We start from the raw sequence: 15,846 nt of genomic DNA on the forward strand, positions 1-15,846 counted from the left end.
TGAACTGCAGAGAGAGGATCATGATGGTCATCTAAAGATAATTAAGTGGTCTGATGGTGGAAACATCCTATAAAAGCAAAACAAACACTCCAACAATGAGTTGATATAAAAAGTATCATTAAACTTGTATAGATATGTTTACACTTTAAATGTAGAAACAAGTATACCAAAAAAACCACTTTAGATCCCACTATATGAAATACAACTAAACAGAAAAACTTTCCCCCGAGGTATCCAGGCGGAGCAAACACAGGGCTTTGAGGTCGTAGTGAACGCAGCGAACTGGGATGGGTTTCTTCTCCGTTCTTTCGTCTGCCCCCTAGTGGCGTCCCCGTGAGCAGAGAAAACATAAAAAAGGCAGGCAGGACAAAAATGAAAAACAAACACAAACAGTACGGAACAAAACAGAACAAAGTACGAGGCACTTCCTTTGCACTTGTACAAATCAGTTACTTGAGAACAGCGAGTTAACTTACGACTTCCTATTAAACTCCATGTTCTCAAGGCAACACTCTTTTATCAACCTAGGTAGGTTCACTATCTCCTTGAGCACCTTTGGACTTGTGATCATTGCCTTTTAAGGAGGAGTCTGCGTCTCTAAATTGAATCTGGGTAGTATATGGCTTTCTCAATATTTAAGAGGACACACAACTTACTAACTGCCAGTTCCTAAGGTGACATGGTCTGGCCACTACTCTTGGTTTTCAGGCGCCTCAGACATGAATAGCTAAAACAAAGTCCTTTCCAAAAGCAAAGATTCTAGAAAATTACAGATTTATGCCCCCAGGACTTCAAGTCAAGGAACAGGTAAAGTGAAAGAGACCATGGTTCAGTGATGGCGTGGCTGAGTGACTCCTCTCAAAAAGCATGCTTATCTCCACAGGATCTTTCCGTCTAGAGAGGAGTGTGGGTTTTGGTTATGATCTCATCATCGGCAACAGCACACTCTCCTCTAACCTGTCTGTCCATTTTATACCAGAGTTCTGCACTAACATGTACAGCTCTTTAAACATGAAGATGACAGACATAAATAATCCATCATGTGGCACGCCCCTCTACCCCTGGGACTGCGGACTCACATTTGCAAGACAACTAGCCAGGGTTATACAAACTATACTCCTTGCAGAAAACACCAGAAAATGATCCCTGAAGGGGAGATGCAAACGTTAGACCTAGTTTCTGGGCTACAGTGATCTTGTGGTTCCATTTCTTAATTTCTAAAGCAGTAAGAATGTGTAAATCATGATTATTAGAAACAAAATTATATCTAGAGAGGCAATTCTAGATTTTCTCCCATATTGAAGAAATTGAACATATAAAACTCCTCCTGCATTAGTAGGAATCCTGTTTCCTCAAACCGTATCAAAATCAAATGAGAGAATCCGTACCAAAAACATTCTGAGATGCATAAGGGCACAAAAACAAACAGAGTTTACTTAATTACCATTTTTAACAACCTTTGAAGAAATGCATTAGCATGATAATTCTGGCAGGTTCTAGAAGCAGCAAGCTTCCAGTGATTTATGACTATATTTTATAGGGATGCACTATCAGCTAAAACACCCTGGCCAGCTTTTTCATGAAGGAAACAGAGTAGCCTAAATTAGGAGAGATAAAATGTTCAAAGGTTTATTTTAACAAGCAAATGCTGAGGATAGGAATACAGGACTTAAAGTTTTTCTGTTCTCAGATGGCCATGAATGCTCTGAAAGGCGAGAGGAATGAGGAGACAGCTGACATCCATCTTCCTTGTTCATTTATCTTTCCCCTTTAGACAACACCCTCAGAGACAGGAAGTATCAAGGAAGACCGGATAAAACTCCTATGCTTTTAATGCTTTCCCCAATTTCTCCATTGTTGCTCAGATCTCTCCTAGAAAAGCAGGAAAGGGCAAATTCCAACCAAGGACCCCCAAAAGACTTATTCAAATCAGTAAGGTTCATATGTCAGGAAGCAGGAAGGTGGCAGGGAGGGGAATTTCCCCAAGTCTCTGTACATGGACATGGATCCAGGGGTTAATTTTTTTCTCTTCTCTATTTTACTACCAGATTATTTATAGACGGTAAAGCAGCTAAAATAATTGACTTTAAAAATTTACTGTATTTAGGCAATGATATCACTAAGTTTTAAATATAGTGACATTATGATACAATTCTTAAAGCATGCTTATACATCTAATTTAATGTTTTGAAGTCTGCTCAAATTATTCATTAAAATGAGTAACAAAGGAACAAAACAATGAAGAAGCAGCTGTTCAATTTGTGTATCTGATTTGCAGTATGCTGTGTATTTATTGTTAAAAAAAGCAAAATAAGCTACTCAAGAAAGAACTGTTTCCACTCTCTAGTAATTACATTTGTTTAAAATTAGGGCAGTACCACTGGTAAAGACTTAAGTTTATACAAGCAACACTAACTTTTTAGTGTGCTATGAAATTAAACTTTAGCATTAATCACAACTTGTAACATATTTATTATCTCTTCTTCTGGTTTGTTTGGCATTTTCTTTCTCCAAGTAGACTACATATAAGCAACTTAAAAGCCCAAGACTATCTGTCTGAGTCACTCCTGTCTACCAAGCTCACAGCACATTAGATGAAATAGTAATAATATAAATAAAAGTATTTATATTACAATGTCCTATTAAATTCATACCTCCAGGAGGTTAAACATCAACCCTACAGTATCAGACAACATAATAATCCCCATACCAGGCACCCCCCCCCCCACCCCAGTTCTATTTTAAAGAAAAGCATGTCCTGGTTTTGGCTTGTCTTGGTAGTTACTCTGGTTGGTTATTCTCAGTTTAAACCACAGCTGCCCCCCACAGCAGCCCCGCCCTGCTCCAACCCTAATCATTCTCTGCCCTTCTCTTGTGTTTGGGGAGGGGGCTAATGTGTTTACTCTCTTCTCTCCTGGCTTTAACTCCTTGTTTCCAGTGGTGGCTCCATAATTCTTTTTTTTTTTTTTTTTAAGATTTTATTTATTCATTTGACAGACAGAGATCACAAGTAGTCAGAGAAGCAGGCAGAGAGAGGAGGAAGCAGGCTCCCTGCCGAGCAGAGAGCCCGACTCAGGGCTCGATCCCAGGAGCATGGGACCATGACCTGAGCCGAAGGCAGAGGCCTAACCCGCTGATGGCTCCGTAATTCTTAAGCACAGTGCCCCTGGGTAGTTTCTTCTTGTTCCAGAACTCAAGGGTCTTATATATACACAGTTACTAAAATTAGTATTTATTATATCCTTCCCTGCCCCTCCAGCCCTAAAGGTACAAGGACCCTCCTCTCCTCTAAACCCAGCCCGCAGCATCATTAGTCCTTCAGTAAAGTCTGCATTTGAACCTTCTGAGCTGAATTCAAGTCTCTTACCAGGACACTAAAAGATACCTCACATTTCCAAATGCTATGCTTATATAAGACTTATTACTTTTACATTATCTACCCAGCCTCGCCAGCCAGCTTACTTTCCCCATGTTGCCTCTCTCCTCCTTCCTCCCAATGTAGAGAGACCACCAGTTCCAGTCCCTCAACCAGAGAACTTGAAGCCACACACTTAATAATGCCCGGTTTTCGTTATCAACACAGACAGAATGTAACTTTCTTGGAAGGATAAGTTTTCATCCCCTGCTTTCATCTTCTTCATGCCCTTTCCTAACTGTCCTCTGTTGTACATATACATCTACATTGTCAAGGCTGATACACTGATATTCTGCTCCAAAACCACCCCACTTTTCTGTGTTTTTTCACTCTAAGGTTGAGTCTGAGGGTTTAAAACCAATGAGGGGCACCGATACCATCATGACAACAGATGTGTTGTTTCCTCCAGTCCCAAGCTGGGGCTAGGGCTGCATTTGCCTCTATCCTTGTCCTGTGTCAGTGCCACTACCCCAGGCCACACAACAGAGAATGCTCCTATGGACAGAAAATGCTCCTATGGACAAAGTCTCATGGATTCTGTGTTCGCCTCACCAACTGTCTTTATTAACTTTCACTTCTTATCAGCCCCCTCCACTCTGCTGGAATCCCCGCTGCCACCTCCCCATCCTTCTCTTTCACCAGGATTGGGTGCCAAAGGGCCTGGTGTGTGGCTTTCATCTGCGAATTCCTGCACTGCTTCCCCAAGGTGGGTCCACCAACCCCTGCATGCCGTATCTTCCTCTTCCTTGGTTTATTCCTCATTTGTTACATCCAAATCCTGAGAAAGGGCACATGGAAGGCACGCTTACAGGAAACAGCACAGCACAGTGGTTACTGCTTCATAATTCACTTTTATTTGAAAGAACAGTTTTAAAAATTAGTATCAGTTATGCTATTCTCTTAGAATAAAGGGAACAATAATATTTTAAACATTTTTGGGGTTGAGTTGTAACTAAAGGCCTTAACTACCTAACTAATGTACATTTAATAATCTTACTCTTCATCATTTAAATTACAATAATATTATCCTGTGAAAACATGGATTTCATGTTCAATTTCCCTTTTATGTACTCAACTGCATATCTGTTGAACAGAATTAATTCAAAATAAAAAATATTCTTCTTAGCATAAAAACATATAAAATGATTTCAGCTGGTAACCCCATGTAAGTCTGGAGAGGATATTTCAGTGGAATAATGAGTAACTATACTCAATTTACTCATTCGCTCACTCATCCAAAAGTATTTATTGAGCATCTTTATGTGCCACTGTTCTGGCTACTGGAGGAATGGTTAAGAATTCAAGAAACAAAAATTCACCTATCTCAGCAAACTCAATTTCTAGTGGAGGAAGACAAAAACAAGCCAACAAGCAGAACTGGTTTGAGAAATCTCTAATTGTTAGAAAGGAAAACTGAAGTTGATCTGAAAGTCCCAATCTCATGTAAATAATCCAAAGGATGTGTGGAACTGTTATGACACTCTCACACAAAGTAGTTTAGTACACTAAGCCACCACTACTTTTAACACAGTCCCACCGGGCAGTGAAAATTATCAAGCTCTTAGGATCAGATCCTGGGAGTACGCTTGAAAGCTCTGCAATCTTGTCTTCTCAAAGGTCTCCATCAGCTAATAAGATGAGGTAATCAATGTGTGGCTTCACCGTGTAATCTCCACGCAAGGCCATTACTTCAGTCCCCTGACATCATCAAATACCAGTCCTGGAACACTTATCTCTCTAGTCCGAAACCCATAAACAGAATAAACAACTCGAGTGAAAAAAAGGAAAGAGAAAGAGTGAATTAACCTTCATTATATGTTTGTTTCTGTTTCTTTTAACAGTTTCCACATTTTATAAATAACAAAGTTTGCTCTTACCCTACCTGAGAGAGAGCAAGACAATGAATAAAGAAGTATCAGAGAAGACGAAGAAAAGTATTCAGAAACCCAACAAACGTTGTATGGTGGTAAGGCAAGTGGCTAAAGATAATAAAATTACTGGACCTAAAAATAAATATATAAAATATGATGATTTTTTTTATATATGACAGGTTTCCTGAGGGAACATATCTTACATACTGTGTATATTCAGTAAGCATTACTTGACCTGATGCTGCAAATTTATTTCTGCAAAGGAAACATAATCAAACAAAAGGAGACATATTTTCCTTCAAATGGGAGCAATGAAAGTGGGGTCCCCAGGGAAGTAGGAATGTTAACACTGGCCATCCTGCAGAAACCCCCACCTTCCTTTTCATCAAAACATTTCTCCTCTTCTGCTGACCACCTTTCTTATTCTTGTTTCTTTTTCTTTCTCTTTTTAACCATTATCCTCTCTTCCATGTCTCTCATCTACTTTATTTCTTCTTACACTTTGTCATATACACATCAAAAAATTTGTTTGCTTTTTTTTAAGTGTCTGTCATATTTAATGTCCTTTTCTTAACTTAAAAACAGGTATCTTTATTATTTTTATGCTTTCAATCATTTTTTTTATTTGAGTTTAGGTCATCTTTTTTTTTTTTTTTTTTAATTTTTATTTATTTGTCAGAGAGCGAGCACAAGCAGAGGGAGCAGCAGGCAGAGGGAGAAGCAAGCTTTCCCCTGAGCAGGGAGGCCAACGTGGGACTCAATCGCAGAACCCTGGGATCACAACCTGAGCCAACCGCAAATGCTTAACTGACTGAGCCACCCAGGCATCCCGAGCATAGGTCATCTTGATTTCTTTTTTCAGCAAAGCAGGCATTATTAAAAATAAAATGGCCCTTCATTCTTGATGCAGAGGACAGAAAATGATCTTTAATAATCTGGACACTTAACACTGGGAAGCTAGCACTACTTTGATCATCTCTAAAGACTTCCCACCACCACTACAGTAATAATAATCATTAACATTCATTGAATACTAAATACCAGGCATTGTTTTAAGCACTTTATACATTAACACAGTTCTCACCATAACCCTATGAGGTATGTACTGTAATTATTCCCATTTACAGATGAGAAAACAAGTCAGAGAGAGATTGAGTCACTTGCCCCAGGTCATACTAGAAGTAGTAAGGTTTAGAACTTGAACCAATGCAGCCTGGCCCCAGAGCCCAAATCCTTAACCACTGTTATACTACCTGTCTATGACAGGGGGCGGCAAACATTTTTGTAAAGGGCCAGCTAGTAAATATTGTAGACCTTGCAGGCTGTATGTGGCCTCTAATTGTTCTTTGCTTCTTCCTCTCTTTAAACAATCTTCCAAAAATGTAAAAAACCTTCTCACACATAATCAGGGCTACAGGCTGTAGAATGCTGACTCCCGGGCTATGATTTTATTATTTTCTGTGAGCCAGTCTCCTACTTTTTGTTTAGACAAATTCGGACAGAAGCAAAGGTGAAAGATTCCAGACAGGTAGCTTACAATCCACAGCCCATGAATGCACAAGAGCTATCAATTGTGGGCTGCCACTGAAACAGTAAAGGTAAAGAAAATGCAAACCTCAAAATCAAAAGATTGCACGTGGTTTGTGGACAAACACAAGGATGTATGAGCCAGGTACAATTATCCCTAGTGGGAATTAATGAAAAACAAAAATCTAAGTGAGCTTCAACACCCTAGTAGTTCACAAGTAGAAAACTCTGGATGGTTCTCTTCCTTACTTTATCTGCTGGACAAAACTATTATAATCTGTTCATCCATGTCTAAGAACAACATCTGCATGTTAAAGAAATTTCTTCTTTTTCCGAAGTCCCTCATAAATACGAATTCATTGTTGCATTATCAAAAGACTCATTATCTTCAATGTCAGAAACTAAAGAAGAGTAGCTAATCAACTATTAGTTCAAGACCCTGAAGAACTTGGATTATCATAAGGATATAAACTTCATCAACTACTATTTCTCCAGGATCCTCTGACAACGTCCCACTTACATGAAATACTAACATGTCATTATCACTTACCACTCTCTTTAAGATTTCAGAATTTTCTACATGTTTTCTTAGTCTCCATGCATTTTAACACAGATTTTCTTTAAAAAAAAAAAAAAAGGCAAAGCAAAAGCTCTATTTCAACAATGAAGTAATCATTTTGATAAATGCAATCAGAAAAAAGGAATTTAAGCACTTTATTTCGGCTTCTGACTCTACCAAGTCAAACAGGTAAATCTACAAATCCCACCTCTTAGAAAACTTATTCCTTAGAGGTAAACATTTAGAAAAATATGGTTCACAGTATTACTGTTAATTATTTTTGCCATTTTGGTGGGGGGAAAACAAAAACTGAAAAACAGATTCACTTCTTTCTTTCCTATCAGCTTTGGACCATCTGTTTAAAATGACTGAAACTATTTTTAGCAGTTAGGCAATGGGTTACTTACAAAAACAAAAACAGATGCCTGCTCCTTAAGATGACCGACCCTGTTATCAAACATATAAGGATTACTTGCAGACAAGAGTCCAAAGCAAGTTACCCAGCAAGGCTAAAACTGCAGATTAAAAAAAATATACTATGCAGCAACTCAGGACATGATTTCATTCCTTCTAATTGTTTCTTAGCAATTGCTAAATATACACAAATACATTAACTGGAGGAGGTCCCATTTATAGGGTTTAAAAACATTTGCTGTTATACTACATCTTTACCCCTAACTTGGCTGTCCTTAAGAATATGTACATTTCTTCTGTTGAGAAAACTTGCTTACTTAATAGTTAATTTTTACCTGAAGCACTTTCTACTAAATGCAGCAACTTGTGCATTTTACCTTTGCTTTTTCTTTGACAAGAGTAACAAGTCAGAGATAATTTCAATGAATATTTATGTAGGTGTTTGTTAACACAGTACAAAGTATACCTATTAAAGAGAAAAATCAAGGATGGGCTGTGCAAGTCCCCTTTTCCCTGCCCTCTTTTCCTGTGCTTTGAAATAGCTACCTTGCTCCTAAAAAAAGTTTCTTTAGAAGCTGATGTACTTTGTCCTTGCCAGGTCAGATAAAGGGTTAACTTTAATTTACACATCAGGCCTTTTTCCTAGTGGCTGGCTGGTAGAGAGGAAGGAGGAGCACAGCTAAATCAGCATTCACTCCTTTATCAGAGTTCCGCCCCTTTTGCTTTTTAATCCACCCTTTCTACCCTCAAGGCCTTGTGATTCACCCTCAAAGCTTATACCATGATTTGAAGTTAAAAACTTAAAGGACCCCCTCCCCGAAAAGAACAAACATCTTATGGGACAAAAAATCCTGCTGCAGCAGGTCTTTGATCCCTCTCCCCGGTTGAACAAGAATATTTAAACCCTTCCCTAAAATGTTATTTTTTAGTAAATAAACAATGGCTGCATTTATTAAGCACTGTGATGCAGACTCTGAGTTGCTCACCCAAAGCTGCTCTTCTATTCTTGCATGGCAAATGAGTTTTAACTGGGTACAGGGCTGTCCAGCTAGAAATGACACTTCTCAGCCTCCCCCACCACTGGATGTGACCAGGTGACAATTCTACCAGGGGCAGTGAATGGCAAGAATGTGTACCATTTCTGGGTCTGGGCTTAAATGCACTGAGCATGATGTCTCCACATTCCCCCACACCCTTCTCCCTTACCAACTTCAAGCTGGGACACAAAACATGCCCAGGACCATGCCCTAACCATGGAGATGGACTCTGTGACGTAGGGGGCAATGGAGTAGCAAGGCAAAAAGAACCTGGCTCCGTGCACTTCTATAAGGAGGATGACTGCCTGGCAAACAGCCTGGAAGGCTTACCTGGTTATGTGAGCAATAAATAAAGTCTTATCTCCTTTAATTTATTATATGTCGGGGTCTCTTTGTTCAAGCAGCACAGGCTTCGCCACAATTGGTGCAAACACTCTGTGAATGCTTAACGGAAATTATCTCATTAATGAGCCTCTGAGCAAAGCACTGTTATTATTCCCATTTTCCTGAAGAAATACAGACTCAGAGGGTTGAGTGACTTTTCCAAGGGCAAAGAGCAGGAAGAACGGTGCGGTGGTCAACTGCACATCTGTATGATACAAAGTTCAGATGCCCAACTGTATTTCTCAAAAGGAAACTGCTAATCACTGTGCCAGTATCTCACTCTGACTGAGATTCTTCTTCTGTTATCTCTTACATACCGAGAGTATAAATATTATGAGCTCAAAATTAAGGAATATAATTTATATTTGGCTTGTTCATAAATGCCTTTAATTTACTATATTGAATCTCTAAATTTGTATAAAACCCCAAGACTTCAAAGGATTCACACAGCAGGCAAGCTGAAAAAAGCTTACCGGTTGAAACTTTTTACTCTATTTCCAAAATCGTATCATGTTACACAGAAATCACAGCTCTGCACCTCAGTTCAGTGCTGTTGAGTCACAGGATTAGATCAAAACAAAATCTTTTTGGCTGTGTTTAATACTGTGTTTGTTATGAAAGGGCCCATGATATGCTTACACAACACTGGGGTTTTCCTTTCAGTAATATGAGGCCACACACCTTCAACCTTCACTCTGCCCAAACTTCGTAGACGAAAACCAGGAGAGTTACCAAGGATGTAAGTATTGGAGAGGTGTGATAGGGGGGAGGGACGAGGGGGATTTTGTCTTTATATTTCACCTCTTTAGAAAAATCATTTTTCCTAAGAATCCATTTAATCTTCTAAAAAGCTCTTACAATGAAGTGCCAGAGCCCGTTTATTTATTCATTCAATAAATATGCACTGAACACATATTGTTTGTCGAGTCTGCACCAGACAAAGGACACAGAACAGTAAAAGCAGAATCCTGGAAGACAGAGGTAAACTTTGGGACCTTCTCATAATGGTAATGGCTTTTTACCTTAACTTAAGCTGGTGTGAAAATTCTGGAATAAATTGTCTTACTTTCTAGTAACTGCAAAGTGCATACCCTGTATGCTGCCTCCATCAGAAAGCTGAGAGCACTGAGCATTTACGCTTCCAGTGCCCGCTCCTGCACTCGCGGAGGAAGCCTTGCCACTTTGTCTAGGTGGTATCCTTCCTCCCCATCCTTCACAAGGTCTGAAGACACACTGAAAATCCATCCTTATCCATCTGCTTCCCAACATGGTCGCCAACCTCACTAGGTTTTAATTAACAGGAGATGAGTGAACAACGTGAGTTCTTTGCCAGCATAAGCAAGTATTTCATTATTTAGATTGGTCTCCTCATTCTAGGTTTGGTTAAAAAGACAGAAGAAGAAAAGAGAGTTGCCAATCATTTCTATAAAAATAAAAGCTCTTTTACATTGGATTGCCAACTGTGGAAAGACAAACCTGTGAAAATACTACTTTCTGTGAGTATTACAGGGGTGATTTTAGCGGGATCTTCCATGTAGTCAGGTACGCCTCTAGCAGGAAGGCTGAGAAAATCCTCCACTGGGCGTGGCCTACTTGGCTTTCCTGCAGGTGACCCATCTCCTGCACTCAGGGGGTTCCGCACACATGCTCTTCCTTATGCCTCACAAAGGCACTGTCTGACTTCTGGCTCAGCCTTGGTTTTCCAAGGAACTGTTTAAAACTTCCAAATATGACTGCATTCAAATACTGCTTTAGGTCTTAAGAAAACACTACAAAAATAGTGTTCTTTCACTAAAAACTAGCTAAAAATGGCTCTGGGTTTTTAAGATCTTAAGTGGCACTCATTTTGAATGCAATTATCAGAGCTCTATTTTCATTTACACCTAAGTTCCTCCAGGTAGTAAGTGCCAGTTTTTAGTGAGGGGCATTAATTTGTATATGGCCCTGTTTGTAAACAGTATCGGTATAACACTGACCAACTGATGCTTCACATTGTGTCTGAGGGTTATGACTTGTGATGGCAGGGACCAAAGTCAGCCATATTCCTTGGGGGTTTTGGCCAAGGCTGAGAAGGGAAATCATCTGGGTCCAGGAGAGGCTGGGCTGGGAGTGAGGCAGGTGCTCTCTTCTCCCCTGCAAGCCTGCTGCTGCTGCCTGGGCTTCAAGGCCACCTCCCCCTGAGGCCTTCTCTGGTCTTCACACCTGGGGGCCTCTCCCTGCCCCAAGGTAGGGCTTGGGCCTCAATCCCAGGACCCTGGGGATCATGACCTGAGCTGAAGGCAGATTCTTAAATGACTGAGCCACCCAGTTGCCCCAATAATGCTCTAAAGATGGAATCTCACTTTAGTAACCAACCTTTTGTTTTCTCCCCCCTCACCTCCACAAAATCACTTAATGCTGAGGCTCTTTTAATCGTTCCTTAAACACTACTTCTTCAACAATCAGTTGCATACCAACTGATTGTGGGTCACTAGTCTTCATAAGAACCAAGTCCTGACTCTGAATGTCCAAGGCAGTAACTCACCCTGCTTACCAGGCCCCTTACTATGGTAAAGACTACCCGTTGCTCCCCTAATACCCATTTCCTCTTGTCAGCGAGCCCTCTTGCTCAGCTATAGACCCCAAGAGTTATTTCTTATGGCACTTTTTGAAGCACTGACAATTGATGGAACATTCCAATCCCGACAGTCCAGAAAAGCCCTGATAGCAATGGAATGCCTAGAAGACCACACCCCATGCAGTCCCTTCCCTGAACCTCTTCCTATAAAACTCTAGGTGTTCATCTTATGGGAGGAAAAGTCGATGAAAGCTTGAGCTTGCCACTTCTGGCTGCCGGCACCAGAAATAAATTTCTCCTTATTCTTTTCCAAACCCTCATCTTTTGAGTTATTGGCTTTTCTTGCTGACAAATTTATCCAAGTTTGTTCAACAAAAGTGTTGGTAAACCCAGCCAGATGCCACACTTTCAATCTTTCCAGCCCCCTTGGGACTGCCTGGGAATGAGCAGTTTGCTGGGGTAGTGTGCCAGGGCTTACCTGTTTCCTGAGTCAGTGGCTGTGATAGAACGCTCAGTAGCACCCTTTTTTGATAATAAGCCAGGAAACTTCTTCTATAAAGGGCCAGATAATAACTTCCTTAGGCTTTTCAGGGAATATGGTATCTGGCACAACTATTTACCTCTTCCAGTGCAGTGTGAAAGCAGCCACAAACAATTCATAAACAAATGGGAGTGCCTGTGTTCCAATATCATTTTATTTACGATGACAGTGGCTAGCTGAACGTGACACTCAGATTACTGTCTGCTGAACCCTGTTGTAGAGTAAGAGAAGCTTTCACAGAGTGGCTGACTTCCTAGAGACGATGTTTTCCAGTCTCCTTTACAGCGTGCTGTGGTCATGTGACTCGGTTGTGGCTAATAGAATATGAGTGAAAATGATCTGTATAACTTCTTGATTAGCCCCCTTCTCTCAGGCTGAAAAGAGATCATGGTGAGTCATCTTTGACTGTGAAGATGGGGATGGCAGAGAAACAAGGCAGAAGGGATTTGCCTAGTCAAGTACCATAAGTAGTCCTGGACCAGCATGGACCATCTGGACTATTCTAAGACAGAATGAGAAGGAAAAAGCCCCCCCAGACCTTTTAGCCTGTTAAGTCACCATATTCTGGTACATCTTTTTATAAAGCTTTGCATTTTTAGGTTTAGCTCAAGTGTATGAGGCTGTATTTTGAAGGGAAAATGTCTTTGTTGCAGGGCTATGGAATGATTACAAAACCACACATTGGTGAGATGACCCTGCATGGATCTGTCATCATCACAGGAACTAATATCAAGTGAAAGCTTATTCTGTGGCATGCACTTATACAAGCTCCCACTTATCTTGAAAGGAGTTATTATTATGATCATGTTTACAGATGAGGTTCAGAGACATTAACAAATATGCCCAAAGTCATACTGTTCCTAAGTAACTGCTCAGATATGTAAACTTGGGGACATGTGACTCTCAAACATACATTTTCCCACCAATCAACTCCCTTGTGTCAAGGACAAGCCACAGCAGTCAATTCTAGGGTGATATTTAGAGATGGCTCTGTGACTCCAGGTTTCAACTTTCAAACTGAAAAGCACCACTAAGATCCACTGAATGACAGCTCCATTTGGTTTAATTATTACTCCCCTTAAAGAGCCAAGTAAACCAAAATGGCACAAGTTTAAAGACTTACCCGGATTCCCTTGAAAGGCTCTAAGAATGTCAGAATGTGGATTTTATGAGACAGCCATGGGGGCTGCCAACTTGGTCTCAGCTACTGCCACCACCTCCTCCTCCACTGCCCACGAGAAACTAGCTGCCTGGACACCTGCTACACCAGGCTGAATGGAGCCTGCAAAGGAGTTTCAAACTATGCCAGCAGAGGGGAAGATTTTCTTTTCTCTCCAGGAAAGGGTGAGCAATGCCACTGACATTTGCTGTTGACCCTGCTCTGCCAGGTGTAGCATCCGTCTCTGCTGGGGGCTTGGCACCCATCACGGGGACCATCTGGCTCCATTTCCCTGACCACATGGCCTTTCCTGTTCTGTACAGCCTGGAGGCTCAAGGAAAGTCGAGTTCACCCAACATGAAAGCACAGCCAATGGCACCAGCTGTTCCTGGGAGATGAACCCAAAATTTAGTTGCAAAAAATCTTAAGCTTATTTCTTCAAATTTGAAGGGAGGAACTATTTCAAAACTAGCTGCATTTTTTTTTTAACAGAATAAGTTTATTTACTTGAAAACTTCACTTGTTTAAACAGCTATGAATAGCTAATTAAAAATTAATTATTAAAAGTAACTGTTACCATACCAAGGATTATGCAGTTAAAGAAAATGTTTTGTTACAGAAATGTAATGAAGAATAGATTGCCTATCTTGAGGAAAGGCACAAAATTAACAGGTTCTCAATTACTTTCTAAGCTAATTATTTTTAAAATAGGAAGTAAGACCTCACTCCCAAAGTGGACTTTTAAATCTGGTACATCTTTAAGCATTTCCAGAGCCAAATAGATGACAAATCATACAGCCATTGAAAATCATATTTCCCAAAAAATATTTTGGAATGTGGAAAATGTTCTCACATATACTGCTATGCCAAAAAAAAACAAACAAAAAACAAAAAAAAAAAAAAACAGGTTTCAAAAAGGCTTACAGACATTCTTATAAAGAATACTATGTATCTATATAAATATACATAGAAAGTTAGTCTGGAAGTAAATACCTTAACATTTTAACAGCAGTTTTTCTCTGCGTGGTAAATCTGCAAGTGGTTTTTATTTTCTTCTCAGCATTCTCAAAATCTTCTAGAACAGACCATAAAAGTATACATTTTTAAAAGAACTAGAAAGAATATCATGACACTAAAGGCCACAGATTTCTCCTGTGTTTTGTGAGGACGTAGAATGTGGTCTGGAGAATAGGGTAAGTTATTTTACGGCCAAATCTACAAAGTCTCAGAAACACAAATATTAAACAGCACACCAAGACTCGATGTTCCAATACTGGACATGTTGGGAAGAACAGAAGGGTACCGTAACATATGGCGTGAGCCGCTGGGGAAAGGGTCCAGACTCATTACAACGCACAGCTATTCTCCACATTTCATCCCCACTACTACATCGGCATTAAAAATCGAACAAGGAGGGACACCTGGGTGGCTCAGTGGGTTAAGCCTCTGCCTTCAGCTCAGGTCATGATCTCAGGGTCCTTGGATCGAGTCCCACATTGGGCTCTCTGCTCTGCAGGGAGCCTGCTTCCCCTCTCTCTGCCCATCTTTCTGCCTACTTGTGATCCCTCTCTCTGTCAAATGAATAAATGAAAATCTTTAAAAAAAAAAAAAAAGGAACAAGGAGTGTGTGTAGCACTCAAACATCTGTGACATATCATTACGGAAGAATATTTTTAGGAATTCTAATTCACAATTACTGCTTTCAATTTGAGAAAAATGACTGTCAAATTAAAAAGAAATACATGCATGTCACAACTGAGCAGTAGCTAAAATCAACTAGAAATCAGTTTCTATTTCACAGTGGGGGTTAACTAAAACCTTAGAAAATCCCCACCATTTAGGAACATTAGTTAGGATAAAGTCTAAAATCGGAAAATATATCTCCTCCCCCACGTCACAAGGCACAACAGGGTGTGAGGCAACCTCTCTGTCTGCTGATAACGAGAAAATTGAAAAACAAAAAAACCTGAAAGGCTCAAGCTCAGAAATCACTGCCCCAAGTTTCACACTAATGGTCATATGATCCTCCAAGTGCTGCTTCTCAGACAAACAGCCTCTTCTTTTGTAAAGCCAGCAAGATCCCCGAGAAGGCCTAAACCAACCAAACTCCTTTATTTTCTAAATGACGGAGCCTCTTAACAAAGGAAAACAGGACTTTGAAAGAAATAGTTCAGGAAAAGGTGAAGGTAGGGAGTTTCAGGAAAATGTCTGATAAAATGCCATTGCTTTTCTAAAACAAAAACACAGTCTCCCAAGCCTCAAATACAAAAGCAGAGCAGAAGATAAAAATGTGTTCCCAAATGACACCATTCCTGAGAAAAAACACACTTTCACTTGCTATTTCAATGAGTATTTCTTTTCCCCACAGGATTATTTTATTTA

At 40.1% G+C, this 15,846-nt stretch overlaps 1 protein-coding gene across 6 annotated transcripts in view; it reads right to left on the reverse strand.

The window, feature by feature from the left end:
- Positions 1–15,846, reverse strand: part of GAB1 (GRB2 associated binding protein 1) — a 122,634-nt gene that overhangs the window by 61,718 nt on the left and 45,070 nt on the right. The gene's annotated exons all lie outside the window — the stretch shown is intronic.

Source organism: Lontra canadensis, unplaced genomic scaffold, assembly GCF_010015895.1.
Source record: "Lontra canadensis isolate GAN:19392208 unplaced genomic scaffold, GSC_riverotter_1.0 scaffold10, whole genome shotgun sequence".
Taxonomy (NCBI): domain Eukaryota; kingdom Metazoa; phylum Chordata; class Mammalia; order Carnivora; family Mustelidae; genus Lontra; species Lontra canadensis.